This window comes from Cheilinus undulatus, linkage group 8 (assembly GCF_018320785.1).
Source record: "Cheilinus undulatus linkage group 8, ASM1832078v1, whole genome shotgun sequence".
In the NCBI taxonomy this organism is placed as follows: Eukaryota; Metazoa; Chordata; class Actinopteri; order Labriformes; family Labridae; genus Cheilinus; species Cheilinus undulatus.
This window is the reverse complement of record NC_054872.1, coordinates 18772852-18788590: the sequence shown is the minus strand read 5'-3', so window position 1 is coordinate 18788590 and position 15739 is coordinate 18772852. Positions and strand designations below refer to the sequence as shown.

The 15739-nt window shown below is 40.4% G+C and overlaps 1 protein-coding gene across 3 annotated transcripts in view; it reads left to right on the top strand.

Moving 5' to 3' along the window:
• The first annotated feature begins 7009 nt into the window (after window positions 1-7009).
• Window positions 7010-15739, top strand: part of grb10b (growth factor receptor-bound protein 10b) — a 124137-nt gene continuing 115407 nt past the window's right edge. For all 3 annotated transcript variants that reach the window (XM_041793207.1, XM_041793208.1, XM_041793206.1), the window contains exon 1: window positions 7010-7218. The gene's annotated coding sequence lies outside the window, so the exon portion shown is untranslated. The remainder of the gene's footprint in view (window positions 7219-15739) is intronic.

The following is a 15739-nucleotide window of genomic DNA, read 5'->3' as shown; positions in this document are numbered from 1 at the left end:
GGGGGGGGTTGCACAGTTGTTTTTGTCTACCTGACTTTTGATTCAATAAATAATTTTGTAATCAAAATTTCTTGCAGCTGATTTTTTCTACTCTAGGACTCTGCTGTGAGTTTGTGAACCTTGCCCTGGAAAGCATCATGTGTATAGCGTTTCCCAGCGCTGCACTCTGCGGTCACTGCTGTCCTCATGAAATATATTGTAGCCTCTCTCCCTCTCTCCCTGTTTTACCCACACCACAGATGAGCTACTATTCCAGGCAGCAGATCATGGTCCTGACTCATCACTACGTGGTCACATGAAATGACTTTCAACCTGCATTCCTGATTCCTGAAACACCAGTCACTGCGCCCCTCCAGCTTCTAGGCGCTACTAAATGATGCAAACACCCACATCAGTTGCAAAATCACATGGAAAAACACAGTGATCATAAACAAAGCAGTGGAGGAAATGTAGCTTTATTTGTTGCTCTTTTAGCGTGCATCTATGCAATCAAGACTGCATAAAACACTTTTTATGGAGTCATTCATCATAAAAAACATTGTTCTGTTGTAACAGCTGTCTTCTTTATAACTTTAGGATGGTCCATAAGAAAACTTCACTTTTATCCTCTTGTTTCAGGAATTTAATGGACAGCACAGATTGGAAGTCGACTGAAGCAGCAGGAGTAAATCAGAAAGTGCATAAGCCTGATCTTGGCTGATTTATCTGAGGGAGAGCTGTAAATTCCTGCAGAGGACCGCAGGCTCTTTTGTGGGTCAAATTCATGTTCACTCTCCAACCATTTTAATCTTCCTTACAAATCTCTCAGGGGTGTTTTTGAGTGGGTGTGAGTGATATTTTTGTTGTGTGTGTGTTTTAGCTTGCGCCTGTGTAACCGTTCCAAACCATTTTAACCATACCGCCAACGTAAACAGCCTCTGAAAGGAGAATTACCAGAAAATCTCACCACATAATACAACAAAAATAAAGCCATTTGGGTTTGGCTTTGGCTACGCCTGCACTGGCTTAATTGGTTAGTTTGTATTTGTTGCCATAACAGACAGGGAAGATGTGTAACATGTAATCATATCATTTAGATCACCTTTTTTAAGTTGTTAGATCTGGGTTGATCATCTAATGTTTTGTTGAATTTTTAGCCTTTTTCTGAACTCAGTTAAGTAGTAAAAAGAAGAAAAAAAAATAAGTGACCAGTACCCTCCTAAAATCATACTATTCCCTTCTTGTCAAAAATATTCCATCTTATCAATAATGCAAATAAAAACTGCATGAAATATAACAAGGTGCAATTCATTTTCCAAAGAAATAAGGCTCTCTATGAGCCCTGATCTAAATCCTATTGAACATCTGTGGAAGGAGCTAAAACATTCAGTCTGGAGAAAGCACCCCTCAAACCTCAGACAGCTGGAGCAGTTTGCCCGTGAGGAGTGGGCCAAAATACCTGTTGACAGGTCCAGAAGTCCCATTTAGAGGTACAGAAATTGTTTGATTGCACTGATTGCCTCAAAAGATTGTGCAACTATATATTAATCTAAGGGTGCAATCATTATTCTCCAGGATGCCAGGAAAAAAGCAGAGAAAATGTTAACAACAGTGGTGAAAATTGATGGAAACTGTAAAAAAAAATCTTTAAGAGTGGTAAAAAAAAATGTCCATAAAAGTGGCAAAATTGTGGCAGAAATGGGATGAGTGCCTAACAAAGTGGCAACAAATGAGTAAAATGTGGTAAAAATGGACAAAAGCAGCAAAAATGGGATAAAAGTGTCCAATAGAAGCATCAAAAATGGAGGGAAGTTGCAAACATTGGTTAAAGGTGGCAAAAATGTGCAAAAAGCTCCAAAAATGGGTTAAATGCCAAAAAGAAAGTGGTAGAAAATGAGTAAAACATGGTAAAAATAAACAAAAAGCAGCAAAAAAGGGCAACAAACTGCAAAAAAAAAAAAAAAAAGTTAAAAACCCAAAAAAAGAAACAGCAAAAATGGTTGGAAAACATGGTGAAAAGGGGTTAAAATAACAGAGATAGATAATACCCAGTAATAGTTTCATTCACATTTCAAATCTAACTTAACGTTAGTCCATTATATCACCAAGCGATGTATACACTGAAATTAGGTTGAGTAAATAATGAAAACAATAGAATTACTGTAGAGGAGTAAGACTTATGTTATTCTCGTGTCGAGGAGTCTGGCTATTGTTAGGAGTTTGAGCCACTTATCACAAGCCCAGTCAGTTCTCAAGGCTAATGTCTGAAAAAAAGGAGACTTGATTTTTCTCAAATTCTTTTTCAAATGCATTCACCACCTGCCTCATATTATTTTACACAGCTTTGTTTGTTGACATCTACATATGACTGATGGACAGAGTACTATCAGCAGGGGTTTGTATTGACTTTGTTTTCTTGTGTTTGGTAGTCTACTATTAAACTGATCAATCAATTTAGACAAAAGGCCTGTGTTGGTGAATGTCTGATGAGGTGAAAATCAACGTAATGTGAGTTAAGTTCATGTCTCAGAGTGGGAAAAAATGCTTTGTTGCAACGGTGACACACTGAACATGACTGACGTGGTGTGTGATCCCTTGTAAGCATGTGTATGATGCAATGGTTGTACAATGTCTGTTCTTTGAGTGTGTTTACACACTGAGGGGGCACAGTGTGGCCCCCTGTTGTCCCTAACCAGACACACACACACACACACACACACACAAACAAAACTCAGGACTAATGATCATTTGCACTTAAGACTCCCATGGTGTCCTTATCTTGTGAGCTTCTCCATGTGTGAGATAAAACAGGCAGGATGTTGTTTGCATGTAATCTCAGTGTAGTTTTATGTGGTAAAAAGTGCAACCATAGACTAAGCTCTCACTTCCTGATGTTGTTAACAGTCACAGTCATATAAACATCAGCAGGTCTTGTGTAATAGTCTTATGGAGCTCAGAGGGATAAAAACACAACAGTTCAGGGGAGGTAACTCTGGTGCAGTGAGATTTAACCCCCCAGTTGTGCAAGATGCATACCTTCCAGCCAACGGGTAGTTCAGATATATATATTCTCTATAAATCTTTAACACTGATATACACTACGAAGCCAGGAGACATGTATAAGTATTTAACCGCTACATGTGTTGCTGTGTTCTTTGTATTTCATATTTTTTATTCTCTTCTTGTGAACAAAATTGATGGGTATTTTTTAATATTCATAGAAAGTCAACAAAATGTGATTGTTTCACAAAACAACAATGATATTAATTCAGTTGAACGTAAATTTTGGCCACAAGAAGAGAATAAAAATGATCAGATCAGAACAGCAAAGTGATTATAGCATAGCACATACATTAGACCTAGGCTATTCAACTGGAGGCCCCAGGGCCAAATCAGGCCCCCAAGGAATGTTTCAGTGGCCATTTCAATAGACTTCTTATGCTTAAAGATGATTGTCACAAGTTTTAAAATAAATCTGTCAGTTTAGTATATTAGACAGTTTGACATTTTAAATAGTGGTGGGTTGTTCGTGAAGAGCTAGCTTATTCATGTGAACAGTAAGATCTGGAACCCATTTCAGAGCTGTGTTATATCATTATAACTAATACTATTATTATTTATATGTATATGGTGTGTCTATTTATTATGTTATTGACTGGTATGGAATTATTTTTGCTACACTGCTCTACCACAGGCACACCATGCTTTAAGGACTCATACTTGGTGGTTTAACATTAATGTTTTATGTAATTTCAGCAACAAATGGATGGAGAAGTATGTGTTTTATGTGCTTACTCTGCACTGAGTGCAGTACAAGGAATACAGCTTGAGAAGGCATGAAAAGACAAGTCAAGCTCCTTCTTTTGCTCATGTTTCTGGTAGATTGTTGTTTCTTTTGTTAGACACGTTTGCACTAGGGGTGTAAATCACCAGTTTCAGTCGATATGATACGATATTGATATTTAGAACAATGATGTGATATTTTCCGATATCACAAAATCTGCCACCAATACAATTTTGATTTGATTAAGTATAGGGACCTACGCTTGATATCAGGTGATTTTATGCACAAATTTCCCAAAGTTACAGAAAGAAAAACAATTTCTGCAATTAGCATCAGACGAAACTCGTTCACAATCCGTTAACGATCTCATACGGCGGTTGTACACGGATAAAAATGTAGATATAGTTGGCAAACTAAGGTGAGAGACCCGTCCTCCGTAGTGTCAATCTGAAATATGTTCACACAGCCGAGAGAGGAGAGGATATCCTCTTTCCCTCAGTGTAAAACTTTAAGCCACTGCTGCTGTTAGCTAGCTTGCAGCTAGCTTGTTGAGGACGCTGCCTGAGACGGAAACTGTCAACAGGATAATTCAAAATAATAGCGTAGCTTGAAGGATCGATTTAGAACGATGTTTTGACTTTCCATCAATCTGACTGGATCATTAATCAACCAATCAATGTATCGACAAGGGCTGTCGGGATATACTGATATTGACGATGATCGAGGTATTAAAAAATAAAATTTCAATGTAGTGTTAAAAATGTGCATATGATAATATCATGTAAATGATCCAGTGCCACTTGAACACAGTTTGTTTTTTACATCCGCCCCTGTTTTCTTCCGCCCTGCTTTGTCTCCCTCCTGTAGCACCCCAACAACCCCTCCCCCTTCCTCCTCACACACAAACACTGATCCTCCGCAGGGACACAGCAGCTGCAGTACCTCCTTAGACAGGTGTTTTAAGTGTAATTCATCTGCCGAAAGAGAGATCACAACATAAATAAAGTTCAAGATAAATTTGATTAATTGTCCCATTATTATTATTTTTTTTTTATTGAGATGGCCCACAGTAATCATGAAGTCAAAATCTGATATCGTGACAGCCCTAGTATCGATATACATCCATGAATTGTTACACCCCTAATTTGCAACATGAGTGAAGGCATCAACTGAGTTAGGGTTCCCACCTATGACTTTAGGGGCACCTTAAGGATGCATAAAGTATATTTCTCATCAGTAGGCATTGCCTTGCTATGATGTTGATGCTCTGCTTTGTTCTTGCTAGAGACCCAACTTACCACAGACTTTCAAGAGGTGCTGTCAAGCAGGTGCCTGGTTAGCACCTGAGATTTACCACCTGTGAGCCTGGGCCCTGCAGTACAGTAGTCATTAGGTGTCTGCTTCAAGAATTGGCATGTTTGACTGATCTGGATAGGGCCTGTGTAATGGGGAAACTCAAGCTGGTGATCCACAGAGTTGTTCAGCAGTGAGTCCAGTTTCTTTCTTTGGCAGTTGGATCGTAGGATCAAAGTGTGGAGAAGACATGAAGAAAAATGCTGATTGCTGCACTGATAGGGTAACATCTTTAGGTGGAGGCAGTGTGATGGCGTGGGGTGGCATCTCCCTCACTGGAAAAAACGAGGCTTGTCATCATTGGAGGCAATCTCAATGCAGAGAGATATCGAGATGAGATTCTACAACCAGTAGCAATACTATATCTCCACAGTCTGGGACTGAACTCTATCTTCCAAGATGACAATGCTCGCCCCCACAGAGCGGGGTTTACCAGAGACTACCTCCAGAATTTGGGAGTGGAGAGGATGGAATGGCCTGCCAGCAGTCCTGACCTCAACCCCACTGAACACTTGTGGGATCAGCTTGGATGTGCTGTTCATGCCAGAGTGACCAACACAACCACATTGGCTGACTTGTGACAACTGCTGGTTGAAGAATGGGATGTCATCCCACAGCAGTGAGTGACCAGCATGAGGAAGAGGAGCCAGGCTGTTGTGGCTGTGTATGGTTCCTCCACATGCTACTGGGGCTCCTGTTTGTTAAATAAGTAAATTGTTAAACTGCCAGTATTTAATGTTTCTTCAGCAATCATACAATCCACCAATGGCAATCAATGGCAGAATATGCTGTTTGGAGCTGGCAGAGAAGATTTGGCAGATTTTTCATGAGTGCAAACCATCAGCTCTGATGCTCATCCAACAATTGCATGTTCCTGACAAATGTGGCACCATTTGAAAGGGGAACAAACAGGCTTTCTGACAGTACAAGATTTATAGCCAAGAAGCATTGTTACAACAAAGAAATAATCTGCAAAACACAAATGTCCTTACTTTTGCGTTAGATTTATGTGTAGTGTGGACAGATATAGACACTTTTAAGGTGTTGAATAACTCTATATGAGTATAACTGACACTGTCAGTTTTTCTCTGTATCTTACTTTATTAAAGAGGTGTTTCTTTACCTGAACAACCTGGTTGAGCGCTTTTTTTAAGCTGCTGTTGCCAATAAGGAGGGATAATATTGTTTTACTTTACAACCCCTCAGTAGCTTCGCAGTACTTACTTTAAACTACTTTAAATACTTTTCACTTTCACTTAAGAAGTCTGATAGACCAGTACTTTTTCTTTGACTTAAGTAAATTTTAACCAAAGTAACTTTACTTTTACTTGAATACAAAAGATGTGTAGTTTTTCCATCTCTGGCGATATCTCTCAGGCCCTTGCATGGGATCCTTTTTCAGAAACTGGCCCCCATTCTAAACTAATGTAAACGCCCTGCATTAGGCATTTAATTGAAAGCATGCATGGGTTGTAGAGTCTTAAATTTAGTGGCGGAAAAGTTTAAGCATAAAGAATGATAAGAATTTATAACAGCAGATTATGTATTTTTAAAAAATATTCCATGTCTTTGAAACTGATTATGACTGTAGTGAATCAGATTTTTTTTGTTTGTTTGTTTGTTTACCAATCTCTGATCAGCTGATGCAATATTTCTGAAATTAAGACAACTATCGAGCATCTGCTTCTATCTTTTATGGAAATTACGGTAAATTAGCTTTTCAAAACAACTCAAACTGCCAGTGGGACAGCTCCTTTGAAAAAACAAGCGGAATCCTCCGAACACGCCCTTATTCCCATAAGACGTGAACGCCGCATTAATCATCCCTAACTTGTGGGCGTGCTCTGCTCTAAAGAGGAGGAGTTGTTTGCGTGCGCGTGCGTGCGTGTAAGTGTGTGTGCTCGGCCGCATGAGATGAGCTGCCTACAGTCTTTGCAGCCACTGTTTTCGCCTCCTCCTCCTCCTCTTCTTCTTGCCTCGGTGTATCTGTCCAGTCCGGGAATGCTGACCACCGTGGCCTGAGCCTCCTCTTCATCTCCTGACTGCCACTCAGTGTGTTTTTGTTCCTGACGGTCGTAGTCTTCCTCAACTCCTCCTGTAAGGTGAGTAGCACGTTGCCGGATAGGGACGCTGTTCTCATGCTTCTTGTTTGGGTGGGAAAAGGAAAGTCCACGAGGAGTGAGCGGTGAGCGCGTGTAATAAAAGTTTAATGCGCTGTTGTGATGACACGCACTGTTTTTGCGGGTCGGAACACGTGCGTACTGCGCGTTACCGTCTCGCGGGACCGGGGTCCTTCATGCCTGCTTCTTTGACAGTGTATCGTCCGGTCATTGAACTTTGCTAGCAAGTTTATTCATTGCATAGGACTGTTGCATTCAGCTACATGAGACTTTACTGTATTTCTACTCTTCTTCGTCTGTACGCTGTTCCGGGGTCAGAGCGCGAGCCTACAAGCTCCTAGCTGTTTCTCGTGCACTTTTCTGCACCTTACCTTGCAGTTACATGTATTCAAGTGTGTCTTAAGGGAACAGTATTTTGATCCCAACAGCCTGCCTTGTTTACAATTGCGTAACAGCAGTCTACAGTGGCCCATAGCCTACTTTCCTTCCAGTAGGACTCGCGCTCCCCGCGTGAACCCCCCCTCATGCCCCCCCAACTAAATTCTGTGAGAGTTTCGCCAGTCTCGCCTTATCGCCTTATCCTTTTGGCAGCATTTGCTTTGGGGGTGGGGAGGGGTTGAGAAAAGAGGCGTTTTCCCAGGGTTACTCATGTAGCCCTATTGCAGTGGTTCCCAAAGTGAGCTCCGAGGACCCTCAAGGGGGTCGCTGGGTGGGTTCCAGGCGGTCCCTAAATAAAGTGAGGGGTTGAATCAGCGTTTGTGCCACTGCAGCTTAACACAAGGAGTGGAATACGTATTTAATCACTGAGCCAACTGTAAAAAGTGTTAACTGTGCACTTGTTAAGCTGTTCTGGGGCTCAGAATCAATGAAAAGCTACAGTGCTCCCACAGGGACTGTGTTTAAAAAGTCTTATCAGTCTGGGCCTCATAATGTGGGTTTCTTTCTTGGTGGGAAAATCTTAAGCAATCCCTGGCTTATTCACTCATCTTCAATCCTTTGCTAAATATAGACATTACCAGAAAACTGTAAATGCCTACTGTAACTCCTCTGTTCTGTATTTTTGCTTTGTTACATTTTCTGCAGCTTACATCACTGTTGCAGTAACACATCAATTTGTCCCAGTTAAAAACCTGAAACAGAAATATTCTTAATGATGCTAACTGTAACCGAAGAGGGTAAGTGATGGAGAGGGCCTGATCATTATCTAATCTAAATGAATGTGCAAACGCCTTGACAAAGCAGCTCTTCATAGATAGCCTAATCTGTCCTGTCATTTGGGCACTACTCCAAATCAATTTCTTTATTGGCTGCATGTGGTCTCTGCAGAAAGTTGCATAACCAGCCAAATTTATGATTCTGGGAACTATTGACGTCGGCCTGTGTGTTTTGAATGCAGATGGGGGCTCTCACTGGGAATGTGGGCCTGGACTGGAGGGGGGCACTCAGGGAATGATGCACATGGTGAGAAGTTGGAGGTGATGCATACCAAATCTGATCCGTCAGTGAATATTTTCAAGGGAGATACTGAGAGTTGAGGGTTTGTCTCCTGTAATAGGCCAAGATATTGATCTTCCAATTTCCTACAGTGGTGCAAAACTAACTAAGAAAAATGTTTCAGTTTGGATGAAAATGTTGATTTATGACCAACAAAGGGAAAACCAGGAAGAGTTCATGGATAATATCATCTTTTTAGATGATATGATGAATCTATATATCATTTAACTGTGAGAGTAGCCCAAATAAAAATCTTATTTTTATAAAAGTGACTGTCCTATTGCAGCAACAGAGGATGCCCCTGGGGGGAGTATTAATGATTTCTACATAGAGAAACGCTACCAAAAAGGCCATGTTTTCAAACTGCAAAAATATGAACATTCTTAAGTTTTTTTGTGCCATGAATGTAGTGAAATATTCAGGCAAAAAAGGTTTAAAAAGCTAGGAGAAATGGCAGTGTGCAGGAATTTAAAGAAAATTAATAGAAAATCTCAGTTCGAAGCCTGGGCCGGCAGTGTCACACTTCACTTGTGCATGGTCTGTTTCCACAAAGCAGTCTAGTTTGGTTCAGTACAGTTTTTCCATGGTTTAGCACATTAAACTCTGATCTTACCCATGTGGCCTCACCAACGTCCAGCCTCACGCTTTGTGATGGGAAATCCCTCTCTTTTAAGAGATCCAGATCATTTGAGCTAAGTAGAGCTGATTGACTCCCAAACAGCTCCTCATTTGGTACCAGTTTGGCTTTAAATGTGGATTAAATTAAAAATAAAAGGATTAAGGACAGGCTCGTTTGTGAATGACTCATCACCTCTCAGTTACTTGCGAAGTTTATCAGGTTGATGGTCTATCGCTGTTTCAATTGAAACTATTTTTGTGACAAAATGAGGATTTTTAAATACGTTAAAGGGGCTCAGATCTTGTATTGGCTCAGTGCAAGACTGCTCTAGACACTTGCCTCCCTTCATCTGACTAGATGACGCTAGGAGGTCTGAGTTTTTGGGATATTGATCTCCTCCACGCCAGGTAAATCAGTTAAACTGTGGTAAAAATCACTTTGGTAAAGTGTAGAGATCGTATTCAGTGTATATAGAAATTTTCTGATTATAAGTGCAGTGTAAAGATCCATTTAGGACGTATTCCTTATGTCTGTCCCCCACTTCCTGATCCCCAAAGGACATTCGAGATCATGTGATTGAAAACAACCTAGAAATTATGTTTTCATAACTTTCCTGGTGTTTGCATTTGCAAAACATATAGCAAAGTCTGAATTTATGTCAGTAGTTAAGAATAATATTTGTGTTAAAAAGCATTGCTTTTTCACTCAGCATGCATGCATTGTATCTTTAATAGATGTATGGGTATGATTACCATAGCGTAAATACCTGCTCTCTTAGCCCACTCTGACAATGAGTCGACACACTGCCCAAACTAATGCTACTGGTTTGCAGTCAGGTGGGCTCTAACAACAACCTTTCAAACTGTTATGCTGATGTCTGATTGTTTAAGAACAAAAATGCTAATTTAAAAGATGCTATGTTAAGCTAATGTTACAAGGTTGCAGTTGGCCATAAAGTTAGAAGTGATTGGCTTACTCACTAACATAGCTAAGTTATTCTCTTAACAATACAAAATGAGGTTTCTAAATGATGATTTTATTTATTTAGGGAGAAAAATCCAAACCTATCTGGCCCTGTGTGAAAAAGTAATTGCCCCCCCGAATCTAATAAGTGGTCGTGCCACCCTTGGCAGCAATAACTGAAATCAAGCGCTTGCAATAACTGGTAATAAGTCTTTAGCATCACTGTGGAGGAATTTTGGCCCACTCTTCTTCCCAGAGGTGTTTTAACTCAGCCATATTGGAGGGTTTTCATGCATGACCTGCCTGTTTAAAATAACACCTGAGCATCTCAATTGGATTTAAGTCCGGACTTTGACTTGGCCACTCCAAAACCTTCATTTTGTTTTTCTTAAGCCATTCAGAGGTGGACTTGCTGGTGTATTTCTGGTTGTTGTCCTGCTGCATAACCCAAGAGCGCTTGAGCTTGAGGGCATGAACTGATGGCCTGACGTTTGCCTTCAGGATTTTGTGGTAGACAGCAGAATTCATTGTTCCATCAGTCACAGCAAGTGGTCCAGGTCCTGAAGCAGCAAAGCAGCCCCAGACCATCACACTGCCACCCCTATATGAGACTGCTGGCATGATGTTCTTTTTATCAAATGCTGTTATTTTTACTCCAGATGTAACGGGCCACACACCTTCCAAAAATTTCATCTTTTGTCTCGTCAGTCCACAGAATATTTCTCCAAAAGTCTTGGGGATCACCAAGATGTTTCTTGGCAAACATGAGACGAACCTTTGTGTTCTTTGTTGTCAGCAGTGGTTTTGGCCTTGGAACTCTGCCATGGATGCCATTTTTGCCCAGTGTCTTCCTTATGGTTGAGTCATGAACTCTGACCTCAACTGAGGCCAGTGAGGCCTGCAATTCTTTGGATGTGATTCTGGGTTCTTTTGTAACCTCCTGGATGAGTTGTTGTTGCACTCTTGGTGTCATTTTGGTTGGCTGACCACTCCTGGGAAGGTTCACTACTGTTCCCAGTTTTCTCCATTTGTGGATAATGGCTCTCACCATGGTTTGATGGAGTCCCAAAGCCTTGGAAATGACTTTGTAACCTTTTCCAGACTGATAGAGTTAATCACTTTGTTTCTTAGGGCAAAGATATGTTTTGGTTTATTTCCCTTAATAAAAAAAATCATCATTTAGAAATGGCATTTTGTATTTACCTGGGTTTGTTCTTGTGAGATATTAAAATTGGTTTGATGATCCAAGACATTTAAATGTGATAAATATGCACAAAAAAAAAATGGGGCAAATACTCTTTCACGGCACTGTACATTTTGAGGGAAGTATTGTACATCACTGCATTTTTAAAAGCACTGACTACTGAGTAAAAAAATTAACACTCAAAGACAAAAACAAGAGGGTTCTAACTTTCTGCCAACAAGAAAATGACCAAAGTTTGACTTTCACAGCACATGATGATCAGTAGCGAGAGAATGATTCCATATTTCATCCTAAGACAGCTGTTGCATTTGACATTAGGTTTAGTCTCACCTTATAAAAAACAACCTTATTATAGATAAATATTCTCTTGTAGTTATTTCATACTAAGAAAAGATACTATTTTACTGCAGGCTATAACCTCCTAAGGTATCAAAAGTAGCTACTCAGTACTCAGTACTTAAAGTAAATTTTAAATGACTTACTTTTTACTTTTACTTGAGTGGATTTATAGATTACTACTTTTACTTTGACTTACCGTAAAACACCAAATAATAGCCTGGGCGTTTATTTGTCTCAATCACTGAGCAGACCAGGCATTTATTAGAGACCAGGCGGCTATTTGGAACAGGCGTTTAATTCCTTTCTCACAAAAATCTTGCTCAGCAAAAATTGGAAAAATATGGTAAATTTAATCAAACTATTTATTTACACCAGTATGAATATCACTTTTACATTTTTAAGACAAGATTACAGTACCATAGTTATACTTTTGTCTTCTTCTGTCAACTCAACACTCTCTAAACACTTTAAATACTGGTAAGGAACTAAACAAACACAAAGTTGACGACAGACAGTTTAAAGTTAATGTCGTACTTTTTATTTTTTAGCTGCACCAGGGCATGGCACTGCTATCTCACTTGAGAAAACGAGCAAGGGACAGGGGTGCCCCAGCCAATGAGGAGGCTAGTACTCGCAGCCAATCAGGCTCAGGTCAGAGGGAGCGGTCCTATTGGCCGCTGTAGCTTCCGTATCTACGCTCAGTGAGAAGTTGATTCAATGGCGGAATTACGACGCTGTTCGGTCTTCTGTTCGATGAAGTGTTTTCTTGCCTGTGATTCAGCCATTGATTTCAGTGGAAAAGCAGAGCAAAATCACTCCACGAGCGCTTTGCCACCGTGAGTATTCAATTCAGCGGACATTCTCACCCGCGAGCAGGCACATAAAGAGAGGGGCGGAGCTACGCAGCTCAAACAGGGAGAAGAACAGGAAGGGAGGGGGAGTTGGGAGTTGATTCTATACATTTCTCATCTCATCTCAGTCACATATCAGAGCTGTAAATAAATTACACCCGGCATTTATTTGGAACAGGCGTTTATTTGTCAAAATGTACTGCCACACCTGGCGGTTAATTGGGACCCGGCGGTTATTTGGTGTTTTACAGTAAGTAAATTTTATCCAGAGTAACTGTACTTTTACTTGAGTATAATAGTATAATATAATAGAGTATAGAGTATAATGTAATAGATGCAGTCGCCCTCCCCTGTTATGTCTTAGCTTTCCTGTACAGCGAATTGACAGACGGGGACACGCCATCACAATATCAGTATGAGTGTCACAAAGCATGAAGACTTAAAAGCTTCGGTATGCGGTTAAAACAGACAATACACTTTCCTTTCATTCAGATCAGCCTTGACCCTTAGGATGAATAACTTTTTGCCTGTATAATCAAAGCAAATCAGTCAAGAAATTAACCCCCTGTAAAGTGTCTGCTAATAAAAATACTAAGACCAAATATGTTCAGACGGTAAACATATTTACTTTAACTGTAATATCAACCTGTTTAAGGTTTTTGAAGCCAGCATCGAGTGAACTTGCCAGGAACTGAGAGTAACTGGTCATACAAAGCATGAAAAAAGGATATGAACATAAGAAGTCTGAGTTATATCAATGTACACACTCAAACTTCTTTTCAGTTTTTGCACATCATATTGTTATTGCAATGATTGAATAATGTTATTTCTCATTTCTCATCACATGGTGCAGGGTGATCTCTTACTTTGGGAATAGCTACTGGATTACAGGGTCTTACTTCCTGAATTTCTGAGTTTATTTAAAGTTAAACCTCATACCTTTCAGAATTAAGTCAAGCAAAATACAGTCAGCAACCTCTGTGGAGTCACTGAAGTGAAACATACAACCTGCCCCACCACTGATATTCCACTCCACCTGGCAACCCACACTCCTCTGCATGTGAATATAAAGTGGTCTGATCACGAGACTGCTGCTAAATACAGTCCAAAACCATGCTATAGCTGTCTCTGTTCAATCATGTGATTTTTCTGACATGCCCCCATTCATAACCCAAACGAGGATTTCTCTTTTCCTTTTGCCTCTGCCCATTATTTCCTGCTTTCGTTCATTTAATTATGTTGTGGTCACATCTCTGTGCACATGGCAACCACTAGAGCTGCGGTTTCTTTCACCCCCTCAGCACCAGTCCTGCTATTTCAAGTCCATGCTCAGTAAGCACAGGCATGACGGGGCATGAACTCCACAAGACTACAGGCTGCCAAAAGGCTGCTGACTGCACATATTGCACATAATTATACTTACAATAAGCTATACTCAACTTGCACAGGGCTTCTGACTTGTGTTTTATGTCTTGAGAGAACTGTGTTTGGATCTGCTACTCATACGCCATAATTTTGGATCGAAAGGCTTCTTTTAATGTTGCCATTTGTTGTTTAGACAAAATCTGAGCCTCTTTATAGGCATAGCAACATATCTTAATGTATAATGCTCATAAAGTTTGATTCACAGCTTGTCCATGCTTGTATGGCTATATACAGCAGCTACCCAAAGGGAAAAGTGGCAGAGATATCCTATTAACTGGTATTGATGGTATAAGAGCTTGTGGTCGTGCTCTAGGCAGCATTCCTATGGGTCTTGCGTCAGCCAGCAGTCATTCAGCGCTGGTTAGTCTAGGCTTATACACCGTTAATACCCCCTCCCTGATGTCATGACACCATTAACCCAAGCCTGCTGGGGGAGCGCCGTGCGGTTCATGTCAGTCGACTGACGCTGCCTGTGTCTAAAAGCAGAGCGAGTTTAGCCACTGAACAGAAAAGCTCAGCTGTGCTCTCAGTGGCCAGACAGTGGATGGGACTGCTGCTTGTTTTATGGCTGAGAGATAACTTTGTAGCATTCAGCTACATTATCAGGAGTAGTTACTAGTAGAGATGTAACAATATTTTGATTCTTTATAATACAGCTTCAATTGATACCTATGGACACTTAAAATCAATTTGAGTACATTGCATAGCTCTTTAGTGCACCAGCAGAGAGCACTTTTTGCTTTTGTCATTTTATGTTTAAGATCAGCAACTGAAGAAGAGACAAACACGGCAGAAGAAAGTGAAGGCGTGGAGGTCTTATTTCAAAGTGGGAGTGCAGACGTGTGGTAGAAAATGGACAGGACAAAAACTGTGGGAATGTTTCAATAGACTTAAAAGTTACAATGCCAGCACGGCTAACATGCAGCATGTTAATGAGCACTGCGTTGAGTAACTTGACACTAGGGGTCGACTGATTATAGGCCTGGCCTATTATTGAGACCAATATTTGGCTGATAATCGATATCAACATTTTATTTGACCAATAATCGATTAGGATTCATCAACCAAAAAGTGTGCTACTTTGGCTCCACTGGAAGGTGTGTCTTCCCCGTTGCTCTTTTTTCACTTACCACAGTCTCACCAAATGTTTTTCATACAACACAACCTGAGTGGCTAGTTATTGCATGAGTAGTAGCCAATCAACACAAGCCTGGGTGCCACTGACACAGTGAGCGTATGGCTTCACTTCCTTTTTTTCCTTCTTTTACTGGCTTGCTTTGTACTGTTACTCATGCTAATAGAGCTTGAGCTGATTTTTTTTTTTTATTTTACTTCATTTTTTGATCATGCAATTTTACTTTTGCAACATTAAGTACACTATAAACCAAAATAAATGCATATTCGTTCCTAATATTGGTTATCGGTCTAACGAACTACTTATAATTGGTAGCGGCTCACAAAAACCAATGTTGTTTGACCCCTACTAAAGCCACCAAAACATATTTAAAGACATACCCAAGAAGTTGATTAGAAATCCCAGTAACCTAAACCAGGACAAAAGCCATAGACCATACGGTACACTTCCTTGGCCAAGGCAGGAACAGGAGG